At 34.8% G+C, this 25,601-nt stretch overlaps 1 protein-coding gene and 1 long non-coding RNA gene across 4 annotated transcripts in view; one reads left to right on the top strand and one right to left on the bottom strand.

The window, feature by feature from the left end:
- Positions 1-24,247, bottom strand: part of LOC141393565 (uncharacterized) — a 94,836-nt gene extending 70,589 nt beyond the window's left edge. The window contains exon 1 of the long non-coding RNA XR_012410120.1: positions 23,825-24,247. This is a non-coding gene — a long non-coding RNA (uncharacterized lncRNA). The remainder of the gene's footprint in view (positions 1-23,824) is intronic.
- A 195-nt stretch (positions 24,248-24,442) lies between these two features.
- The window catches only part of nrv1 (nervana 1), a 47,489-nt gene continuing 46,330 nt past the window's right edge, over positions 24,443-25,601 (top strand). Inside the window, exon 1 of one of the 3 annotated variants that reach the window (XM_073966669.1) lies at positions 24,443-24,626. The gene's annotated coding sequence lies outside the window, so the exon portion shown is untranslated. Of the gene's footprint in view, positions 24,869-25,601 lie in introns of all 3 variants that reach the window. The other 2 variants (XM_073966670.1, XM_073966671.1) reach the window with 2 other exon arrangements.

The raw sequence follows: 25,601 nt of genomic DNA, 5'->3' as shown, positions 1-25,601 counted from the left end.
TACTATATCGAACACCTGAGTAAGCAGCTGTAATGTTTTGTTCATTGATGTTTTCAGGGAATTCTGCTATTATTTTAGTATTTAACATCACTATAACTTGCCACTTTTAATTTTTATTTTATCATTTGTTTATTTTCTAAATTTAAAAGTTGTGAAAAGAGTGCCCCGTTTGATTACATAAGGTTTTGTTGGTCACTAATTTGATCCAGAACCAAATTGTAGTCGTAAGGCAGTTTACAAACACCTTGTGGGGGATGAGTTTCATCATTTGTATTGAAAGTAGTCGGTTCTATTGGATTTAAAATTGTAAGAAAAGTAAAAAATCATGATATAGCTTTTTTAGATTGCATGATTTCTGTCCATAAAGCAGTTTCCACGATTTTATTGTTTCCCAGGGCTGCAGCCAGGGACCGAACCCAATGGGAACCATTCCCTAAATTGTTCCTAAATTGGATGTTTCTTAATTGCACTTAATCCTAAATACATTCTATGTCAATAATTTTGTTCAGGTCCTTTGTAGTGAAATTATAACTTTAAATTTTTTCCCTATACCATATAATTATTTCCAAAGAAAAATTTATTTGAATAATATTACGGATATGTATATAAGACACACAAGGTCGGCAGTCATAGGTATGAACAAGCACACTTACCACTACTATCGTAAATAAATAACATCTGGATAATAGTCCTTAACTATAAGTTTAAAGATAATCATGGCTGTACCATATAATTATTTCTAGGGCTGTATATATATATATATATATATATATATATATATATATATATATATATATATATATATATGTGAGCTTCTCCATACACCTTGCACTCGTCCGAAAGCTGTTCTCGCTTTATTTAGCCTATTGATTACATCAGTTTCTGCACCACACCCGTTGTTACGGTGCTCCCTTGTAATATGATGTTTTCTGGTGTTCTTAATTCGTATGGCCTTAGTTTTCTTGATGTTAATCTCATGTCCAACATTGCGAACCAGTCTCTCCAGGTCTTCCAATTTTGACTGCAAGTCTTCGAGTTGTCGTGTGAAACTCCATGTTATACCTCTTCTCTGTGAGCAGACTTCATTTATTATTTCATCCAGTGGTGATAGAGGGCATCCTTTAATCCGAAAACACATCCAACGTTTCAGTAAAGTTGGACGTTAGTTCTGATAAAAGAACAAAAGAGCAAGGACAGCATAGACCGAATTTTTCTTTATTCTTTTATCTGAAATGACGCCCAACTTTACTGAAACGTTGAATGTGTTTTCGGCTTTAGTCTAGGGCTGCTCATACAACTACAAATATATTTTGTTATTGTGTTGGTTTTGAAACACAAACATTTTGATAGTTTCCCAACATACCATTCTGTCTGATTTTATAAAATTTACGAAAAACAATTCGTATAAATACATTCTACAATTAAACAGATAAGCTAATAATTAGCATACACATTCATTATTTTTAAGAGAATCAAGTTTCGTTTATTCTCCAGTAGCTACACAAGAATTTATAATTCAAATATGATGTTTTGTTGGAGTAATGTTGGTTTGTTGGGTTGTCTTGTGTAATGGAAAAAATGTGTGTATTGAAAATTTTCGTTTCAAAATTTGTAGTTGTATGAGTAGCCCTAGACCAGCACCCGGCAAAAAGGGGCACACGTGCCCTTGATGAGAATAACAACAGAACAACCACCACTCAGTCTTCGTTCAGAAGTCAATGAAGAAGGTTCTGTTGTCGCTTGTTTCAATGATTTTTAATTTTAGCAATGCATTAACGCACAAGCTTTTTGTGGAGAGAGAGAGTGGTATGCGTGAGGCCGCAAACAATGCGTTTGTATTGGTGCCGATACCTGCCCTAGACTAAAGCAAGGCTGCTCAAAGGGCGCACTTCTGGTGTCGGTGTGAGTGAGCAAATTGACACACACCGACAGCAGAAGTGCACCCTTTGAGTAGCCTTGCTTTAGTCCCACGTTGGTGAGAAGCGGTTGGCTTATGTTCCCGATGTGAATAACTAAGAGTCCTGCATCCTCGTGCATCGCTATTCTTATTCGGATTATTCTCTTGGGTTCTCCCTTTTTGTTCAATGCTTCCCATATAGCAATTCGTCTGCTGGTGCCGTAGGCTTTCTAAAAAATCGATGAACAATAGATACAGGAGGGGTGCACCATTCTACATTTTATGACTCGTAGGGTGTTGACCTGGTCTATACAGCTTCTATTTGCTCTGAAGCCAGCTTGGTCATCTTTCAGAATGTTTTCTGCTTGCCTTTAAATTCTTTCTTTTATTATGGCTGCTGTAGGGTAGAATACCGTAACAAAATTTCCACACCATTGAATTTCGTGTTCGAATCAGATTCTTCTTGCATATTTCAAATTACTCGCCATATATTTTTGGAGGGTATAATATGCCAAATTTGATGTTATTTCTACGGAACCAACACAAACTAGACACCGCGTAATAAATTCCATGTGTATGAAAATACGAATATCATCAATGTTTACATTTCTTATCAACTTTTGTTTACAATACTCTGGCGCTTTGTTGTTGTTTTTGGTTTTTAATTTACTCAGAGTGGCTGCTGCTAACTGCCGCCTGCCATCTTTGTCTGGTAAATCGGTTCGGTTGAGAACAGCAGCATTACTTTTGTTTCTGTTTTCTTTCCTTAACAGCCAGCAACAGATGTTTTTGGCACAGCAACACGAGTAACTAAGAGACTTTTGGGGGGGGGGCTATTAGTTCCCCCTCCCCCCAAAATCAGCTAAAATTCTCTTTGCATTTTCTCTACTTTAAAAGAAAAACTAAGAGATTTGTATTGAAATGAAATAAAACACATGATTTAAGGATTAATTTAAGAGTTCAACTTGATTTCTCATAATTGGCCCAGCTGTTTTGTTTTGTTCTCTTCTGAGGGGGAGGGTGTAACGCATGTTTTAAGCCATTGGCTCCAAACTAGTTTCAACTATTCCAAACAAGATTTATCCGAAGTGTTGTTGTATATATTTTATTACTTCTTTTAAGCGATAAATCACGACTTCGACTTCGTTTAGTTGGGGGGAATTTGTTTGTGCTTGGCTGCCTGTCGGTAATATTTATTTACTCCCGCATTTACGACGGCACACCAGACAAATAAACACCCTCCGGCAGAAATCATTTGTTAATAGTTTTTAATTTGCTTTTGTTGTTTATTTTAAATTTCTATTGATTAGTGTTAACTGAAGGAGATGCGATGGAAGAGATGATCACCTCAGGCATTCTGTCTGTTAGTTCTCAATCGAAGCAAATCTAATTTGAATTTTTTATCACACAAATTGGGGCAGAGATCATTACCAAGAAGGGAAGGTGGTAGAACAGGTTTTTTGTTGTAAACTTATTAACATAATTGATAAACATTTACGAGTACGAGGGATTGGAATCTGTGGATGTAATAAACGAAGTTTTATGTACATACATACAATTTGTGTTTCACTAAAGTATGAATATTAGGCACGATATAGCTTGGTCCTAACTGTTAACAATCTTAGCTAATTTTCGGTAAACTACAACAAGTTAAAAAGTATAAATGCTGATAAAGAAACCTTGTTGACCTCTTACAAAGCAATAGGCCGGTCTGTGGTAAGCGACGCCAGCGTGGTATGCAAATGTTAGCGCTACGCAGTGGAAGAATGGTAGGTTTTGAACCTGCCAGGATGCCGCCCTGAGGACTGCTACATGAGGCTCCCCCTCATGACACCAGTGGACCATCTTCATGAGGATATGAATGTTTCACCAGTGCATCAGCACAACAGTATGTTGTCGATACAGTGCCTACTTGGGTGCATCTTTGTCACGATTTAATTGTCATGCTTCCCCCACCCAGACACGTCAGGAGAGATTTTCATGATCTAGAGAGGAATGTCCAAAGGTATAAACCAGAACCTCTAGATCAACAAGCCTACCAGGCAGGCTTGGATATCATTCACACTAATGCGGTGGCGCAGGCAGTGCAGAGATACAGTGTGAATGCCTTACTGGAGACCACCCTCATCCATCGCAGCAGAAGAACGCCAGCTTCCAATGCAATCACGAGTGGTTTTAGCCCATTTAAGATCCGGGCGATCCAGTCGCCTCATTTCTTATTGGGCCCGAATTGATGCCACGATACCCAACACATGCCCGGCACGCTGCATTTGTTTAGCTACCGAGCTAACCCCACTCACCTGTTTGCTGATTCCTTATGGGCGCATCCAGTTCAGGTTGCAGGTTGTTTTTAAGTCTGGATACAGAGGAACCAGAACCTTATAACTAAAATAATACACGAACGAACATATTTACGTTGCTACAACAACAACATCATTACTTTCTACCCTCATTGGAATAACATGTTGAAGATTTTAATGTAATTTTACAACAGCAGTTGCTACTATCTACGACAAATACATATGTAATTCTCATTCACTTTATTCACTCTTTCTACCAACCAAACCGTCATAAACGCACCAGATCGGCCTCGAAATTTTTGATTTCGTTCTCGAGTCGTCAGAGCAAACATAGCCACCGATGAATCATGTAGAACAGAACCCTCTACATGGATTCCCCGGCTGCCGAGTTACCTTCACACCAACGATTGTTCCCAACCCATACTCATTATATCGGTCCACTCCTTCAGGTACCTCCCCCACAAAAGTTGAAAAATGTTCGAAAAAATTGTGCGCACGATAACTTTTGAAGGGAGTGACCGATGTAATCCATACTTTGCACATCGTAATATATCTACCACATATAGATCAGGTTCGAATATGGACTATATTTGTCTCCTCCTTCTAGTACCTCTCACACAAAATTTCGGATAAGTTCACTTTAAGACCTGCTCTCGAATCACTTTGATTTGTGTTGAAGCGATTTGTATTCGCTACCTCTATTAGACGGTAAAACAGCCCGAAAGGTGTAAAAACCCCCTATGTCACCATATGTGGCTGTCGGAGAGCACGATAATTCTCGAACTGTTCAACCGATTTGGTCCAACATTTAGTCTTCGTCTTATTATATCCAAACTTAGTTTCATGGGGCAATTCCGGTCCACAACTTCCGGCACTTCTCCCCAATATTTAAAAAATTTCACTAAAATGCTAGGACGATATCACTTGAATGGGACAACCAATTTGGTTCAAACGTTGGACCTCCTAATATTTTGTCAAAATTTAGTTTAACATCTAAAATGGGCCATATCCGTCCTCCCTAAGGGTACCTCCCCCACAAAAGTTCAACATTTGTGTCTTAGTGCAGTTAATTTCTAATCCATACTTTTGGTGGCAAGTTCAGATGTCCAAAAAGGGCCACAAAATGCACAAGAGACCTTAAATACATTCGATCTGTCCGTAGGTGAAAGTTTCACTTCACATTGGCTGAGGGTATATATCTGTCGGCAAAGCCGACTGACACTTTTTTACTTGTTGCATTTGCTTTTCTCCCTCACGTACACTATGCGTGAACAAAATCAAACAAAAAACATCATTTGGTTGTTGCTTTTTTCAATCATACATTCACACATGCATCCGTTTTGTTTGTATACCTATGGTCGGCGCTGTTTTAGTTAAACATGGCAAAGCCTGGGCATGTGTTTGTCAATACTGTAGAAAGTGTATATAAGACTTATATACAACTAAATCGAAAACGTCAGTATCAGTCATCTATTGGCAAATCTAAGAAAAAAATGTAAACAATCGTCTGCTCCGGTTTCAGAAGATTATTATCCCAACAAAATATTCGATGCCAAAGATGCCATTCAATCATGGGTGCAAGTGATCTGGCATGTAATCTTTTTAGCATCTTCATCGATGAATTTTATATGAGCGTGGACCCCAAAAGATGGTATTAAGTTTTGGATCCAAAACATGTCATTTACACCAATGCTTTGACATGCCATTATACCCTCAGCCTTTAGGCTGAAGAGGGTATATACACTTTGATACGATGAAAATGTCGAAATAATGGTTTTAGACCCCAAGTATGTTTCGACGAAATTTGTTTCAGACAATTTGGAGTCGATCTAGCCATGTCCGTCCGTCTGTCTGTCCTGCTGGCTAGAGCGCACGATAACTCTCGAAAGGATGAACCGATTCGGGTCAAATTTTGGCTTTCGTAATATTTTGCCCAAACCTAGTTTAAGTTCGAAGATGTGCTACATCGGTCCACTCCTTCCAGTACCTCCCCCACAAAAGTTCGAAAATGTTCGGAAAGTTTGTACGCACGATAACTCTTGAAGGGAGTGACCGATTTGGTCCATACTTTGTATAGCGTAAACTTTCTACCAAAGTAATATGAGGTTCCTATATGGTCTCAATAGGTCTACTCCTTCGGGTACCTCCCACACAAAATTTCGGAAAAGTTCGGTTTAGGGCATGGTCTCCAATCGCTTTGATTTTGGTTGTAGCAATTTATATTCACCGCCCTCTATAGGACGGTGCAAGTTTCATCTGGAGGAAGTTCATATTTCCTGAGAAAATAGCCTAAACCCTATGACAGTCAAAATTTTGGCTTTCGTAATATTTTGTCCAAACATAGTTTACGTTCGAAGATAATCCAAATCGGTCCATTCCTTCAGGTTCCTTCGCCACAGAAATTCAAAAATGTTCGGAAAAATTTAAGGGAGTGAACGATTTGGTCCATACTTTACCCTTCTTAATACATCTACCAGATATAGATCAGGTTTAAATATGTACTATATTTGTCCACTCCCTCAGGTACCTCCCACACAAAATTTCGGATAGGTTCTCGAGAAACTTTGATTTCTGTTGAAGCAACTTGCATTCGCTACCTCAATTACGACGATAAATGGTTTTTCAGGGGAAAGTCCGTACTTCTTGAGGAAACAGCCCGAAAGGTGTAAAAACCCCTATATGTAGTCGCTGGAGAGCACGAGAACTTCTTCTTCCCGTTAGGGCACCTCCCCCACAAAACGATATGCAGTTTAGGGTCTCTTCGAAGATGCTTTGGAAATGAATGCCGATGCTGTTCATTGCCGTCCTGCTGTTTACAGTCATATTATGTTTTCCGTGCACAAGTCCATGCTTCCTGCCATACTGGTCCAAAAGTTATAATATGAACCACTGAAATGACTAGTGTGCCCATATATATCAAAAAGATATCACTCTCAAAATCAGATCCACTTCCTATGTCGTCTGTTCTCTTTAAGTAGCCCCTCCGCAAAACTTTAATCCTAATCCACATTATTGTCGGCAAGTTCAAAGGTACAAAATGGCCACAAAATTCTGAAAGACCCGAAATACATTCGATCTGTCCGTAAATAAATATTTCAATTTACATAGGCTGAGGGTATATCTCTGTCGGCAAAGCCGACTGATACTTTTTTACTTGTTTTCACCAATGCTTGGAATGTCATTTCAACCAATGTTGTGGCATGTAATTTTTACCAATGCTTTGGCATGTCATTTCCACCAATGCTGTGGCATGTCATTTTCACCAACCCTTTTGCAATGACATTATCATTACAACGAGAGTTTTAACAATGTTGGTTGTGATTTCGAGTCTCCGAAAACATCAAGTCTATTGTAAATAATTAATCTTATATATTTAGAAAAATTTGTATAAATAAAAACACAAAATTAATCTCTATTGGATCGATGGAATGGGTTCAAATGCTGACGAAAAGATCGGATCTTTCACGGCTTCCTTTGCATGGGTTGAAATGCTGATGAAAAGATCGGATCTTTCACGACTTCGCTTGAACCAATGTAAAAGATGCCATGAAATCACGTCATCGCATGGAACCCATTCCTTCAAATTTTGCTGGGATATTATTCGCTAGGGAGATTGATAAGACAAAATGTAAACAATCGTCAAATTATCGCCTTTGGGAATAACATAAGATTCATACTTTTAAACAATCTTCCAAACATTCAAAAAATGTTGGCAGGGTGGGGGAATATCAAACTTAAACAAATTTTTCCAATAGTCAACTGATTATAATGTGTAAATATATGATTTGTTAAAGAACTGCAAGAATTTACTAATTTTTACTATTTTTTCCGATAACATAAAGGAAAAAATTTTCTCGTAGTAATAAATAGTAGATTCTTGCAGGTTCTGGAACAGAGCAATATTCTTCCGTAAACTTTTTTAAACCTATATTTTGTGAGAAATTTTTGCTTTCATAATCTATTGGCCTCCTTCTCTTCTTACGCGCATACATAACGCTCAGTTACTAAAGAGAGGCACAACTCAAAAAATGCGTTTTCTGAGTTAGCAATTTCTATTTTTTTCTACGGCTTCTATTTTATATTGTCTAAAATTTTCATGATTATATCTCTAAAACTCGACGAGCTACAGATCATTTACTACGAGCATCGCATAATTCAACACAAAAGTTTTTTGAGTTTATTAAGCTTTAAAACACTTCAAATCAAGCTTGATCTTGCACAGAAATTCAGCTCTGATATCTAGTCAAATTTCAATTACGAACTCGAAACTGGATTTTTTCTCGAAACTGGATTTCTTGAGATGTGTCACTCTTTGAGTAAATGAGCGATATGTATTTTTTTCAATAAGAGGGGGGAAATAAAGCGAAATTAATAAATCGGAACGTTCTTTTTTTCTTTGTTCTCGTTAAAATAATCGCTACAGTTTTTCTCTCTGTGTACCTTGATCATTATTACATTCTCAGTTTCGGTTACAAAGTGTTTTCACTAAGTTATACATATGTCATGCCGACCGGCCAGCCAACAAACAAACTTAATTAAAGAAAATTACATGCTCCGACAATGTCTATGAATCCCTGCCTTCAGCGGAGGACACATTTCAGATATAACCGGAATATAATTGAATTATAACACACATAAAAACAGACCAGAACAACAGAGAAATATAACTTCATTATAAAGAAAAAAATATATTACTACGTTATACAGTAAGAAGTAAATCATGGTTATTATATTAAGAAAAGAAATATGATGATGGATTTGTGGAAAGAACTGCAATTCCAATGAAGAATACAAGGCAAAAGAATGCCAAATGATGCACTGCACACAGCAGTCATTCAATTAGCCGGCCATACAATTGTGAAAGCAAAATAATACTTCTTAACTTCTTTGTTATGCAATGCACTTGTCGTGTCAAGTCAAATGTCATTGGCCTGGTTTGTGATGATGGAAATGATCTTTGGAGTGTGACGACAGCGTTTTTCAAAAGGGCAATTGTCAGATTTGATCAAATAAAGGAAAATTTTTGTATATTGTTTTACCTTTGCTGTGTGTTGTTGATCTTAAAAAGTCTTTGAATAACAACAAAACCTCCATAAAAGACCTAGTGTTAATTTAAAGAATTAATTTGCTACAAATTAAACAGTTCCGCCTTTAAAGGCTAACTGTTGAATCAATCTGTCAATGCTGCTGAATTGCCCCACAACGGCAAATGTGTTGGAAATTATTAGTCGTTTTGGTTTCCCCAAGTATTGAAATGACAAAAAAAATAGTCTCAATGAATGCATTTTAATTTATTTTGAAATTTGAGCAATTGCAAATGGAAATTTCAAAACTGGCAATGAATGCCAAACCCAGCCTCCATCTGGTTAGTGGCTTTTGTTGGGATTGTAACAAATCCCACATCTGTTACTTAATGATTGTGGTAATGATGAATGCAGATGATGATGATTCTGCTGGTGATAAAAAAAAAACAAAATTAGCGATAGCGATGATAAAGTGAAAATTACTTTTGTCATTTGTAGTAGCAAAAAGAAGAGACCTTTTTAAGAGTCTTATAGAAAATTTCCATTAATATTTTACAACTATTTCCCTTTGAGCTTTTGTTGTCTATGATTCATTTTATTTATGTTCACTAGACATACAGTCCGGCAATCAAAACTGATATTTCCGGATAGACAATGAACAGACAGTCTGTTTTTTATTGTTATTATTATTATTTTTTTCTTTTTTGACAAAAATTGTAACGTCCGGTCATTAGGTTACCAAACATAATCTGAACAGTTAGAATGCTAAATAATATTCTGGGTATCATCTATGAAAACGAATAATATATCCACGAATGAAAATTTAATAGAGTTGTGACATATACACGTTTTTTAGAGAAACTCTACACAAAATTTTGATATAGGAGCATTACAAGTATACGACAATATAACAACATCTTTATTTATAGGCTACCAGAAAACATTTTTCAAAATGAATACGAAATATTGCGAAGGTTTTTTAAATCAGGTTTTTTAAATCTTGTAATCAGGACCACAAGGACTACCTGCGATAAGTATTTAAAAAATATTCAAGAGAAACTTTCAACTGCAGTTAAGCGATCATTTTTAAAATTTTCTGTGGGTGGTAAATACCGTATTAAGACTATCTACCATAAAATTTTCTAATCTCAAAAATAAATTGTCCATTAAAATTTGCCATTCTATAGGGAAAAGGACCGATATACTTTGTATTTTCCTCAAATATTATGTCCTTTTGCACTAGTGAATGAACTTTCAGCAATTAATTATTAAAATAACGTCTACTCCATATAAATATTAACAAAATATCCACACAAACAACTTTGAAATTATTATTATTTTTTAAATAATTTTGGGCATATAGTTTTTATTGAAGATTTTATCAAAGCTAAAATAAAAATTTATCAAAATATGATAAAACAAAAACGGGTTTGTGTAAAAGTTATCATCCTAATTAGGACTCTAATACAAGTTGAAAATAATATTCAAATATATGTATATTGATGATTATTTATTAGGTATTAGATGCAATTTTACGTATAAGGTGATTTGATAAAAAATTTAAAGAAAAATAATCATTTTAATCAAAGTGGTTTGTGCGGCAGGTTTTTTTATAGAATCACCTTATATGTAAAATTGTATCTAATCCTAAAAAAATACTCATACAAATATGAGGTTAAAAAAGTCCAACATAAACAATATAAAACTACTAATGCGTTTTAACTGATTACACTACGCAACAAGAATATTATTTACCATATTCTGACACCGCAGCGTGAGAGAAGACCAAAAAAAAAAGAGAGCACACGGGTCTCGCCGTTTTTTCTTATCTCATTAACTTTCGCGGTTATAGGCCTCCAAACTTTGAGGCTTTGATGTAAAAAGGGTCATTTGGTCAGGATTATATCTTCCAAACCGTTAGGAAATTTGAATTTATTTCAGAGGCAAAGCTGTAGCTCTTGTCTTAAAGAACAAAAATTGTGAACACATATAATCCATCAAACTTCATCTGCAAGGTCAAAATGGCCAAGGTCAAATTTCTTTTAAATTTTTTCTCGGGTTTTGGTCTACGGCTGTCAAACCGATCAAATTTGAAACAAACAAGTAAAAAAGGATCAGTCGGCTTTGCCGACAGAGATATACCCTCAGCCAATATGAAGCGAAAATTTTACCTCCCGACAGATCGAATGTATTTAAGGTCTCCTCATAATTTTGTGACCCTTTTTGGACCATTGAACTTGCCGACAAAAATGTGGATTAGGAATTAACTGCACTAAGACACAAATGTTGAACTTTTGTGGGGCAGGTACCCTTAGGGAGGACTGATATGGGCCATTTTAGAAGTTCAACAAAATTTTGATAAAATATTAGGAGATCCAAAGTTTGGACCAAATAGGTTGCCCCATTCAAGTAATTCGTCCTAGCATTTTAGTGACATGTTTTAAATATTTGGGAGAAGTACCGAAAGTTGTGGACCGGTGTTGCCCATGAAACTAAGTTTGGATATAGTATGACGAAGACCAAATGTTGAACCAAATAGGTTGAACAGTTCAAGAGTTATCGTGTTCTTCGACCGCCATATATGGTGACACAGGGGTTTTTTTACACCTTTCGGGCTGTTTTTCCAAGAAATATGGACCTGCCCCTGAAAAAACTTTTACAGTCGTAATGGAGGTAGCAAATGCAAATCGCTTCAACAAAGGTCAAAGTGATTCAGGTCTTAAAGTGAACTTATCCGAAATTTTGTGTGAGACAAATATAGTCCATATTCGAACCTGATCTATATCTGGTAGATATATATTAGGATGTGCAAAGTATGGATTACATCGGTCACCCCCTTCAAGAGTTATCGTGCGCAAAATTTTTCCGAAAATTGTTGAAGTTTTGTGGGGAAGGTACCTGAAAGAGTGGACCTATATAGCCCATCTTCGAATTTAAACTATGTTTTGATAAAATATTACGAAAGCCAAATTTTGGACCGAATCGACAGATCCGTTCGAGAGTTATCTTGTGCTCCAACCACTACACAAGGTGTCATAGGGGCTTTTTGCAACTTTCTCATTTTCTCAGGAAGTATGGACTTGCCCCTGAAGAAACCGTCGTATGGGGGAAGTGAATACAAGTTGCTGCAACAAAAATCAAAGCGATTCGAGAGCAGGTCCTAAACTGAACTTATCTGAAATTTTGTGTGGGAGGTAACCGAAGGAACCTTATCCAAGTCTGGTAGAAATTTCACGGCGTGTAAAGTATGGACCAAATCTGTTACTCCCTTCAAGAGTTATCGTGTCTAGCAAAGCAAATGTGATTTGTATCCTGTTTTCTCTGGTTCTGATCCACAGATACTTAACCGTTCAATATTCAAGAAAACAACCAACTACAATAACGTAGCAAAGGCATCAATAAGCAACTTTCTGGAACATGCGAAATGTCTATGAACGGTTCTTATTGGTAAAAATAGCAAAAATCTTTTGAAAATATTCAGTTTTTATACTTTTTTCTCCGACTCTGGTCCAAAGATAACAAACCGCCCAAAAATTAAGAGTACCGTCAACAACAAAAATGTACCTAAGATTTCAATAAACATCTTTCTAGAACATAACATTTTGTTCAGACTTCAGGTTCCTCCGAACGAGTTAGCCGATTCGGTCCATGTATTGTTTTTCTTCATATCTCTTCCAGACATAGATTAGGCTCGAATATGGACTCTCTCTGTACAATCCTTTGAGTAACTCTCAACCAATATTTAAAAAAGGTGCAAAAGTCAAAGTCTAGTTTTGTATTGTTTTCAAATTTGTTTGCAGCAATTTATACTCGTTGTCCCTATAGCAGCATAGTCAAGTCAAATTAGACATTGAAGTAGCAAAACAGTCCCACAAAGCTAGGATTTGCCTATAAAAGCAACGTCCCAAAAGATCCCATCGATAGCATGTGTGCAAAAAAAGTTTTTTGGAACTTTTTTTTGTTTTTTGATCAGACCGAAAACAGTGGGATCGCCTGACACAAAGTCAAACAGAAAGTAGTGGATTACAAAATTTTCTTTAAATTATCGATCGGTTCTTGAGATATGAGTCACACAATTTTGATCCACCTGTGCTCAAGTTTACATGTCGCGATTTTTTACACATATTTCGAAAACCGTGATGTCTCTCTAAATGTTTCTTATCTGTGTGGTACAAGAGATCTACGTACATTCCAGGATTCTCAGAAAGGGTTTACAAATCTAATTTTGTATAATAACGACCAATACCAACTGGCATTTAGGAGCAATAACACCACTAATAAATTTTTCAGTCGAACAAAGGCAAAACTAATAAATGACGATAAATCCAATGTTGTGTATGAAATAGGGTGCAATGGAGATAAGTCCAACTCATGTAAAAAAGTATACGTTGGCACTATCAAAGCAAAACTTAAAACCGGGCTTAGTGGTCACAAGTCGGACCAAAAAGCTAAAAACAAACCAATAGAACAAAAAACAGCTCTCGCCGCACACTGCGCTCTATCGGGTCATACTCCAAACTTCAAAGAAGTAAAGATTCTTGCCCAAAAAAACAATTATAAACGTCGGTATATGCTCGAAATGTTGCACATTATCAATGTTCCTACGGAAAAAAGGATGCATTTCAAAAGTGACACGGAACACTGTGCACAGATTTACAGGAATGTAATACAAAAACATCAAAAGAGAAAAGAAAAATTTAGTTGGAAATCACCTGTCATGAAGGACAGAACATAAAGTTGCAATCCACGTAATGCTTAAAAGTAATTATAAATTGTTAATTTTTGTTTATATTTATGTAAAATGTTTGTTTTTGTTTTACTTAAAGACAAAAAATCCCTGATGATGATCGTCGGAGACGATCGAAATATCGGAAAATAAATAAAGATATAAAACAAAATCACCATTTGTTTTATTGAAATGACCTACAGCCGAACGAAAAACTTAAGAAGAAATTTAAAGATCAAAGGTCAACTAAAAATCATACAAAAGTTATTAAATTTCTTCCAAATGTAAATCGCATTCCAACAATGTCTATATCGCACAACACCTTCGGGAACTTGACTCACTGAAGTTCAAAATTTTCGCTTAAGTAGAGTTTAAGACCTGTTCGAGGAACGTTTCGATATTTTTACCGAAGGTACTTCTTGTGGTCTTGTTTAATGGTCCAAAAGCTTTAACAAATTCTACTGTTACCCACTTAAATGGCTGGTGGTCACGACAATGGAAAGGAGTGACTGATTAGTAGACATCGGAATTTTATGCAACCCCTATTTTTGGTCCGATTCATGTCAAATTTTGGGACTGGGCATATTTTTGGTTTCTGATTAAATTGCAATCGAAACATATGACATACGAAAAATTGTGCAAAATGCATAAATTTTTGCATATGCAAATTTTATGCATTTTACATATTTTCTTATACAACAAATATTTCAATAATAGGTACAAAAATGTGTTTAAAATTCTTTTCAGACAAGTCACTAAAATAGAGAAATGTATAACCACAGCCTCAACCTTCAAAATACCGAAAATAGGGAGGTATCGTTCTATGGGCCTGAACCTAAACCGACAAATTTTAGGTGGAAAGTTGTTTACCCCCAAGGAAGACTTAATACCAAATTTCAGCCATTTTGACGGGATATTGAGGCCACAACCTTCAAAATACCGGAAATGGGGAGGTACCGTACTATGGGGGCTATATGAAGACGTGAACTTATACCAACAAATTTCAGGTGCAATGTTTTATACACCCAAGAAAGACTTAATACCAAATTTCAGCCATTTTTAAGGGATATTGAGACCACAACCTTCAAAATACCAGAAATCCGGAGGTACCGTTCTATGGGGGCTATATGAAGACGTGGACCCATATCAAGAAATTTCAGGTGGAATGTTTTATACCACCAAGGAAGACTTAATACCACATTTCAACCATTTCGGAGGGATGTTGAGGCCACAACCTTCAAAATACCAGAAATACGGAGGTACCGTTCTATGGGAACTATATGAAGACGTGAACCTATACCGAGAAATTTCAGGTGGAAAGTTTTATACCCCCAACGAAGACTAAATACCAAATTTCAGTCATTTTGGAAGGATATTGAGGCTACAACCTTCAAAATACAAAAATCGGGAGGTACCGTTATATGGGGGCTATATGAAGACGTGGACGTATACTGACAAATTTCAGTTGGAACGTTGTATACTCCCAACGAAGACCTTATACAAAATGTCAGCCATTTAAGTGTGATGTTGAGGCCACAACCTTCAAAATATCGGAAATCGGGAGGTATCGTTCTATGGTGGCTATATGAAAACGTGGACCCATACGGACAAATTTCAGGTGTAAAGTGTGATGACCCTAACGAAGACTTAATACCACATTTCAACCATTTCGGTGGGATTTTTAGACCATAAATCATAAAATAAAGTAGACCAATTTCCAAGGTGAACTATGGCATGTGGACATTTTACTAGTGTGTAGTCATTGTAATCTTGACTTCAACATTATACGAGTATATATTTTCTTGGACAATATTTCCTGAGATATGGGCCCCGAAATGACCCATTATTTAGACCCACTCCTTCACACATATCTCTCACTAAAGTTCCCAGCAAAATTTGACGGAAGGGGTTCTTTGCGATGACGTGATTTCATGTCATCTTTTGCATTGGTTCAAAGGAAGTCGTGGAAGATCCGATCTTTTCATTAGGATTTGAACCAATGCAAAGGAAGTCGTGAAAGATCCGATCTTTTCATCAGCATTTGTACCCATTCCATCGATCCAATAGAGATGATGTTTGTGTTTTTATTTACACACCTGTTTATTTTCATTTTGGTATGTTCCAGTACTGCAAAAATCTACTAATTTTTACTATTTTTTCCGATAACATAAAGGAAAAATTGTTTTCGTAGTAAAAATAAGTAGATTCTTGCAGTTTCTGGAACTGACCAAAGTTGTTAGAACTGTCGTCGTGATGTTGTCTTACATTTCCTGCATATCAAACAACTAAAACTTCTAAACAATTGGTATTATATGAAGTCCCAACCATCGAGCTAAAAATAGAATCGGATTGCACACATTGCTATTTTAAAAGTTCCCTTGTCGGTTCTAAATCTTGCATAGAATGAAATCAATCAAATCTCGCTTCTTGGAATTTGAAAAAAAAGTCCGAAACGAAAAGAAACAAGAATCTGAAAATAAAGAAGAAACTACTTTTGGAAAGAAACAATTAAAAATAAATTAATTACGCATAAATGGTATTTTCCATAAAAAGTCTCTCCTCCCCGTTCGTTACATTTTGTTCTTAGAGATCCCTAAAGCAAGCCGGATTGTAGATCCCTACATATTTCCGTCACTAAACAAAAGAGTATAAATTACCAAAATGTTGTTATAAAATAACAAAATTATAAAATAAAAGTAATTTACGAAATAAAAATACTTAAAGGAGTGCATTTGGAGTCCATGTCGAAATCTGAACTGGTGATGGGAAGATAATTGAAAAAACCTTTTGTAAGATGAAAGAATATCAGTTGCGGAGAACGGAGGAAGTAATCTTTTGCGTTGCAGCGGTGGTGATTACATTGCAATTTTGGATGTAAACTTTTGAAAAACTAAACTGATAAATTAATTGTAGTTATTTCATGAATTCGTATGAATTAATAAAGAGTTTTGTTTTTCATGAAAACCATATTTCAATACAGCATTTCCATTTTCCAAACAATATGAAATGACATGCCAAAGCATTGGTTAGAATGACATGTCAAAGCATGGGCGAAAATGACGTGTCAAAGCATTGGTGAAAATGACATGTCAAATCATTGGTGGAAATGACATGCCAAAGCATTGTTGGAAATGACTTGTCAACGCATTCGTTAAAATGACATGCTTAGGATCCAGAAAAGAACTTCATCTTTTGGGGTCCACGCTCATATAAAATTCATCGATGAAGATGCTAAAAAGATGACATGCTAGATCACTTGCACCCATGATTGAATGTCATCTTTGGCATCGAACATTTTGCTGGGTTTATATTAGTCTTTGTTGCATTGTTAGTCCTGTCATTGGAATAATTAGATCCACTGTTTGAGATACCTACCCCAAAAACTCCTAAAATGTACGCTGGAAACTTTCAAAACTTCTTTGGTCACATACAAAAATTATATTTATGGTTTGTTCCTCTAAGACGTTTCGAATTCAATTTCTATCGAATTACTCCAAACCTCCTGTTGTTGTGCAAAATTTTTATTTGATTGAAAACAAAAATGAATCAAATATATATACAGAGGTTTAGTAGTAGTTCGAACTAATTTGTATTTGAATCTTATTAGTGAAACAGGCCATTATTTTTAAAACGATTGATCTGTTCTTGCACATTTAGATTCGCCGCTCCTCTTATTCGTTTTTGTACAATCGCAGGCTGACTAATATGGTTTTTACTTGTTTAAGTAACAATTTATCATACGTTATTATAGAAATATCATTCCACCATACCCTCGCATACTTCTATTTATGCATTTGCAGCAGCTTGTGTTGAAAATATAGCGAGATATTGCCACGTGTAATTATTTGCGTTCGTTCATCTGGAGGTTTCAAATTGGTTTTGCAATACGCTGAAACGCTGGGGAGAAAGGAAAGGGGGATTTTTTTATATACGAGAACCTGAAAACCTGTTTTCTCACGTCTTGCCGTTTTGTGGTTTTGTGTTACTGTGTGTGTGTGTTCCTTTTGTAACGCAAAGAATATTAATTCATTAAAGCATAAAAACGATCAAACAAGAGCCAATTGTTAATTACAAAAATTTATTTAGATTTTTTTTTTTAAATTAATTAATGCTGCTAAACACGAATTGGCCACTAGTTAATATTTTGGTGGGGGAATATTTTACAGTTTACTTGTTTACTGTTGTTGTGAATTTGGCATATATTTGAATTGTAGTGGATGGATGAAGTCTCCAACAAACAGAACTTTTTTAAATGTAGCATGAAATGAATTTTGAAAAAAAAGAACAACAAACATTCGCCATACACTTGAATTCAAAAACAGCCATACATCCATACGTACATACATATTAAAAATACAAACAAATGGCATGGTGTTGCGTATAGTTTGCGTAAAGAGTAGTAACACGTATTCCGTGCATGTCGCTGTTAAAAACTCAAAGAATATCCAGCTATATAACAGACACAACAATAACAACACTAAATAGCTTTTTATTTATACTCCCCCATATATTAAACACAACCCCCCCTTTGTAATACTTGTGTTCGGTGGCCCCAATGTCGTGAATAGTAACAGAATACTGTTAGATTCTAACAGTAAGAAGCAACAGTTCTTGGAGTTCTCTGGTGATTTACATTTGGGGAGGCAATTACTGGGGAGACCGAGAGAGAAAGAGTTTGATTAAATTGCAGAGAATACGCATTACTAACGACTCATACAACAATGCGTTTAATTGTCATGACTCATTTTGTTTTAATCGAAGAGCTTTAATTTCGTTCTCATTGCTATTTATAAACAAAAATATCATTTTTATTTTCTGTTTCAATTTAAAGAGTAACTATTTTAAAGAGAATATCTTATAAATATGTTATAATGGAGCACTTTGTAATGAAGTGTAGTGACAAAAGAATGAAACAATGGGTTCTTTACTTTAAAAAAGAGTTTATTTATAGCTAATAATATTATTCAGATACTTAAAGAAAATAAATTTTGAACTTTTATGAAACAAGGGAGTCAAATCCGTTTCCACACAACGATACGCCCATTTCCAATTCTAAATGGATTACACTGTACAACACAAAAAATAATTACAAGATAATTCGGCCAGATTATGAAAGAGGACCGAAAAAAAGAAGATACTTGTATCGGCGTTTTGAGAGTTTACGTCGGGAAGTAACCTAAATAGGCGTGGCAAGTTCCGCCTATTTCTACATGTTTTGAAATATTCGACATCAGGTTCCTTGGAATCCTTGCATTTTACGTATAAAGTGTCTTTGGCAATATTATTGACAACAATGCGGGGTATCTTCTTATGAAAAAATTAATCCTCATGCGAGTCACTAAACGGGTTTTTTTGGTCCATTTTTTCAAAAACGTTTAAAAACTGCCTTAAAATGTGATCGTATCAGATCAAAATATTCTACAAAATTATTTGTCATAAAATTTTACTATAGGTTCCCGAATACACCAAAACTCTAAATCGTACTTAAAAGCCAGGAATCTGCCAAAAGTAAAATCACGTTTTAGGGTTAATGTTGTACTTTATCTGAGTTTATTAAGTTTTGTCCTACAAAACTTCATTCTAGATAGAAGACGTCGAAGACAAAAATATTCTCCATAAAATTTCAATATAAGTTGCCGAATCAATGAAATATGCATTTGCAACATATATCAAGAAAATATATATCAAATTTGCCAATAAAACACCCAAATATTTTCTGAATAAATTAGTTTTGTTCTTTTTTCGAGTTGGTGCATGAAAGTAAAATGAAATTTAGTTCTAGACGAAAGGTGTTAAAAGAAGAAATATTCTACACAAAATTTCACTGTAAGTCCCAGAACAAGCTAGATATCTAAGTAAAATACTTTGTTTGGAAAATGACGTTACAAAATTAGATATTATATGTAGAAATTATTTGTTAAACTTTTAGGCTCTTATTTAAAATGTATTCCATACTGAGGCAAAATCTCCTAAAATACATAAATTCTTGGGGATTGTGTCAAAAGAAGAAATGTTCCAAATCAAAATTCTTTATGAGTCTCTGAACATAAGAAATTTGTAGCTATAATATTTAACATCTCCAGAAGCTTTCGCTTTTCATATATGATTTAGGACGATATTCTACCGTTTTTATTCATATTTTCGTTATCAGCGGTCACAAAATATATTTTATTGATGTTTTTCATAATAAATGTATCATAATATCATGTATCCCTAATTTATACAGAAGATGAGCAATATATATTTATTGTTTATTTTGCTTATAAAACCTCCAAATATGTGTTTTTTTTTCGTATTCAAAGAGCAAATGAAACAAACCTCAGCCGCTTAAAATTCTTTAGCGATCTAGATAGAACCGTATGTCATTCTGAATATATAAGGGAGACTTCAAATTCAGCACAAAAAGCCGTGAATTATGGGTCTACGATTATTGGGAATGAAAATAACTCAGTTCACGGTTTGGCATAGCCCTCATATGCTGCCTTCAAATTTAAGGTATTTTGAAGAATTTAGTTTAGGATAATTTGGACGACATATCGACGCCTCCAAACAATAGTATGCTAAGTCGACTTAGCATGTTTTCAAGTTCTTTACATTTTTACATTTTACGTCCTTTAACTTAAATTCTGTCAAATTTTGGTAATGATCGGTCAATCCGAACAGAAGTTATAAACAAATGTTTATTCAGAATAGTAGTGAAGGTCAAAGAAAACTGTAAACTTTGAGAGCTTCTCCTGCAAAACTCACTTTTCAGACTTAGCATACTATTATTTGGAGGTGTCGATATGACGGTCTACATTTTGATATAGCCTCCATTCAACGTTTTTGCCAACATTTTTAATATTTTGAATACACTTTCAATCGATTTTATTGTAGTTCTGAATTAGTGGCTCCCTGAGGATACCAAACACCTGCGCCAAATCATCTAGTTCCACATGTACAGAGCCCTTAGATGAATATTGCTACATCTCGCTTTAAACCCGATTGAGAGTTTTGGTCAGGTTTTCAACTTATTTGGCTGAAATATGACATCGTTTTCAGTTAAATGAAAGTTTACGAAAATATATTTCTATGTGAGGCCATTTCAGGCTGAACTTCTACAATAAAAGTTAAGACCTGTGTGAATAAGCTGCCTTGCTTGCTTCTGATAAAATAATAAGGAAGGTCGAACCAATTTCGAACTGGGTTGCGCTTTTATTCTTTTATTTTTATTATGTCAGAAATGTAGCAGGAATGCAGGGAAAGCAGCAGAGGCAGCATATGTACCCAGGCCTTTAGACCTGACTAAAGCTAACGTACTTTTTAATATAGTGTACCCTAGTTTCCGATAATTTTTGTAAAAAATGATCCTTGCATACATAAATGATTCATGCCTTGGGATTCATAACCTTGAATCGCGTCTATGGTTATTTCTTCAATCACCGATTTTCTCCCAATGCGGCCCTTTTACATACTTATTCCTACTATTTTTTACGAAGTATATTGTTTCCTTAGCAAGTTTTCATAAAGTAAACATTAGGGTTATGACTTTTTGACATTTTTCCTCAAAAATGATTTCCTGTAGCAGGGATGAATGAACTTTTGCCTATTAATCACTATGCTATCGTTTATTCCATTGAAATATAAAAAAGTTCACGCACAAATCGATTTTAAAAAAATAATTTTTTGAAAAAATACATGAAATGAAAAAAAAATTTCAAAATATTATTTTTTGTTGCACGTATGAATAAATATAAGCCTACTAATAACTATAATAACGTTTATTTCATTCAAATATTAAAAAATTCGTGAAAAAAGTCACTTTGAAAAAATTTTAAATTTTTTGTTTTTTGTTAAAAAATTATATTTTTGAATAAAAACGTTTACGATATTTTTACGATTCTCAGAATTGAAGAAAAATAGTGAGAAATAAATTTTATGTCATTTTAATTATCTCATGTGGCTCTAAAGTTTATTTTCAATTATATATCTGTTTTCAGTGACTTCAAAAATTTGTCCATAATTTTGATAAATTCAAAGTTTTTTTCACCGAATCACCTTATAATTATGATTTTATGTAATCTTATAGCAAAACTCATCACGCTTTGATACAGGGATATGAGGTTGTAAAAAAAGTCATAACCCTAGTAAACATATCAACAGGATTTGCCAAGTCGCCGTCTCTTCTATACATATAACTTTTTTTCATAAAAACAAATGTAATTTTATGCAAAGAGTAAAGATTGTTATTTTTTAAATTTATATCACATCAAGGACATTGTGGAAAAGTAATCCACAATGTCCTTGGACACTAGCTGTGTGGTCATAATGAACTCTTTTATAACACTGTGACACAAAATGGAGGTGAAAATCTGGGGCAGAGACAATTCCTTTTGGGGATGAAAGCCCTTGGACAGATCCGCCTTGAGTCGAACTTCCGAGTTATGGCGTGATGAAGTTTCTGCTGAAGACCCTGTAAGCCATCTGAAATTAGCGTTATATCTTGAAAATGAGACGAAATCGATTAGTGGTCAATGAGAGTCGTAGCTAAAATTTTCTGAGCTGAAAAACGTCACCTTGTGGTACTTTTATAGCGGTTCTTAAAATAAGGGACGAAAAGGACATTGAAGGAAGCGAGTTATAAGGTCGAAATGCTCTACGAAAATAATCCCCATTCGATTTGACTGAAGACATGCCATCTCATAATAAGCTAAAACAACAGTTAACAAAGATATAACGCTAATTTCAGATGCCTTACAGGGTCTTCAGCAGAAACTTCATCACGCCATGACTCGGAAATTCGACTCACGGCGGATCTGTCCTTCGGGATTCTTAATATACTCACCAAGGGTTTTCATCCCCAAAAGGAATTATCTCTGCCCCAAAATTTCTGTTCACAGTGTAATTCATTCTAAGATCCCGGAAGTTATTATTACATGTAATGGAGAATAACTTTATCACTCGACATAGAGTTGATTCTATCGGAATTTTTATCAAATTATTCACTTCGATTAAAAACCCGTCTAAAGTCGATAAAGTAAATTTGGCCCATAGTGCGGATTATATTCGTTAATTCTTAACCCACTTAGCGCCGAGAATTTTTTTGCGAAAAAACTTAAAATTTTTTATGAAAATTATATTTTTGAGACTTTTACAGCACTTTTTAAAAAATAACTTTTTTCTCTAAAACGTATAGTTTTCCTGCAATCGGGCCTTCTTTTAAAAGTTCCAAAAACTTTGGAGGGTAATATAGGTGTATCCTTACATGCCAATCCCTTGGTTTTTGATTGAGAAAATACTCTTAGTATATTCCTAACAAATCCTTGACTTTATATGACTCTAACATTTTTGATTAAATTTTTATCGCATATTTAAATTTTTCATCAAAAGTCGAAAATTACAAAAAAGTCGATTTTTTGGAATAGCTTGGGTTTTTGACCAATTGCGTGGAAATGCGTAGGTCAAATGAAGCGTTAAATTACAGATAACAGACAATACTATAACAAAATGCAAAAACTCACAAAAATATTCGAAAAAACCAGAGTTTTACGTCAATTTTTGCAACCCTTTCTTTGTGGCTTTTAAACGACCAGTGGCTTTATCTGGGTTAATAATTTTGTGTGTTTTTGGAGCCCATTGTTTTTTTCTAATGACTATTTATGGTCCTTTAAAAATACAGCATTGAATTGACTTCTGAAAACTATTTTTGTAGGACATTTTTCTATTTGAGGATTTGCCCACTGTGCCCACATATTTCAAGCAACGGCATTGGTTGCTTAAACTGCACAACTACTTCGTGTACGAAGGAACATGAAATGTACCTTTTGTTGCATTTTTTATTCGGAATAGTATAATATTTTCATATTTAAAAATTTCTCTGTATAAACGTTTTACTTACCTTACATTTTGTAAACTTATTTGAAATTCTATTGTTACACTTTATAAAAAATCACACAACCGCCACAAATTGTTTAAACAAACTGTCACGTCTTCGCGGTTATTGCATTTTCTAACTCTGATTGTTGGTGATGTTGAGATTCAATATTTTTTCCCATTGAGAATGGCATCATTTCACTACAAAACCACATTTTTAGAACTTTGTGATGATACTTTATTTCCGCTCTCTCTCGGTCTCATTAGCTCTCATTGTTTCAAGTGCCGTTGGCTAACAGAACACGTCGGCGGCACTCTTTGTACTCTGCATTACTAAGAGAATCAATTTCAATATAGAAAATGTTAGTGTCAATGCAGCCACAAGACCAAAGCAGCAGGCAACAAATAATTCTTGGGTTCTTATCACCAACACCACCACCACACCATCAAAGCGGCGAGGCGACAACATGTGTTTCCACTTGCTGTGTAATCTCATATCAAATGTTTCAACTTGAAACGGTGGGGAGATTATCGAAAGAGTATTACTTAACAGAGGCTGGCTAGGCAGGCACGCACACATACAGAAACACCCCCCAATATTTCAATGAATGTTGGGGTTTTGGGAGACGTCGTCTGTCTCCGAGAGTGCTAGAGAGAGTTTGACTCTGGCTACGAGTTAAGTGTTGCTGCTGTTTTGCTGCTACTTCTGGGACGACATACGGACAACGATTTGCGCCCAATAATAGCCCAAGTGACTGCTTCTACAAGAGTTTAGTCAGTGATCTTTAGCCGTGGACGTAACAACGCGTACTTGGGGCCTAACGGAAGTCAGTTAATTTCCCTATTTTTCTTTGTTGTTTTCTTTTTAAGACAATTCATTTTGTACTCTTTGTGAAACCAAAAAGTAAATAAAATACACTTCTATTTTGAGGCGAAAAAAAAAATAAATAAAATATCGAAAGAACACCTTAAAGAATTTACTCAGTTCTCAAGAAATAAAAAAAAAATTATGGTGTTTGTTTCATTTGCTCTTTGAATACGTAAAAAAAAACACAAATTATAAAATAAAGTAAATAACCTCAAAATATTGCAAAATAAAAAAAAAATCGAAATACAAGAACAAGTAAAACAAAACAAACAGCAATTACAAAAAAGAGAATAAAAGAAACGAGAACGGAATTTAATGCTTGAAAACAAAAGAATTAAAAAAATAAAACTCAAAATCGACCAAATGTTATATAGCGGATTCAATCCGTTTTTTGATGTATTTCAAAAGTGTTGAAAATTATATTCAAAATCAATTCAAAACATCAAACATTTGAGCCAAACGAAAAAGACAACAAAATATCAATGGACCAGACAAAAAAAATTATTTCATGCAGCAAATAGTCGACACAAAATATTTTGGCGTATTTTACTTAATAGAAGAAAAAACTAATTTCAACCCGAATTTTATGTTTTCGTATTTTAAAATAAACATTCATTTTGACGGCTAGACTCCCCCAAATTTTAATAGAAACAAAGCGTCACGCTGAAAATATTACATAAAAAAATCTTATAGAGCATAAATTCATTATAATTATACCCTACACCACGTTATTGAAGTAATATGCGAATATATATAAAGCAGTATTCACTTAACTTACTGTATGAACTAATTATATTAGTCCACTTAGTTCATGTGCTCATTTAAGCTTTCAGTTTCAGATATATAATAAAAAAATGTGGGAGGTAGGCAAAATAAATTGCAAACAATGATCCTTGACTAGGAGGGTTCGCGTTTTTTATTTGGGATGATGACT

Source organism: Musca autumnalis, unplaced genomic scaffold (assembly GCF_047663935.1).
Source record: "Musca autumnalis isolate F117 unplaced genomic scaffold, ASM4766393v1 scaffold_2, whole genome shotgun sequence".
Taxonomy (NCBI): domain Eukaryota; kingdom Metazoa; phylum Arthropoda; class Insecta; order Diptera; family Muscidae; genus Musca; species Musca autumnalis.
The sequence above is the reverse complement of the archived record's forward strand: the minus strand, read 5'-3'. Positions and strand labels throughout refer to the sequence as shown.